This window comes from Seriola lalandi, unplaced genomic scaffold (assembly GCF_002814215.2).
Source record: "Seriola lalandi dorsalis isolate HSWRI2012SDOR001 ecotype SW California unplaced genomic scaffold, Sedor1 jcf7180002051565, whole genome shotgun sequence".
Taxonomy (NCBI): Eukaryota; Metazoa; Chordata; class Actinopteri; order Carangiformes; family Carangidae; genus Seriola; species Seriola lalandi.
In genome coordinates this window covers 1-636 of record NW_019522118.1, presented here as the reverse complement: position 1 = coordinate 636, position 636 = coordinate 1, and positions in this window count along the sequence as shown.

The following is a 636-nucleotide window of genomic DNA, read 5'->3' as shown; positions in this document are numbered from 1 at the left end:
TGTGTGTGATGTCATCACTGTATCAGCTCACTGAGACTCAATCATCTAAGCTCCTTCAGTCTCTTTAAACTCAGAGAGAAAAGAGTTTTCAATAGAAGCTCTGACATCACCATCATCATGATCATCATCATCATCCTCATCAGTATTCAGGCGGGTGTTGTCACCTGTGCAGGTAGGTCTGGCGTCTTGGAGTGACAGGTGGTCACAGTGGCGTGGTTCCACAGCAGCAGGTCGTGCATCGGAGCTCCAACGATTTTACTGCGACCGATCACAACCGCATGTTTTCCTGCCACAGACACACCTGCACAGGAACAGGAAGTCACAAGTGAGATCATTGTACATGTCAGAGTCACGTGATCCTCCCTGTTATTTGAACCCTTTAAACTGTTTCCTGCTGCAGTGTGTCAGCGCAGCGCAGCGTGTAGTTTGGATTCTGAACTGACTGATACTGAAGGAAACCACAGGAGGATTCTCTGAAGCCTGTCGAGTTCAGTGTCTAAGGAAAGTTTAGAGACGTTTGTTCAACAATATTTACATGAAGTTTGTGTGTGAAGAAAAATGTGTCAGTCATGAAGAAAGGGTTAAAAGAGCTGAGCATGTGTGTGTGTGTGTGTGTGTGTGTGTGTGTGTGTGTGT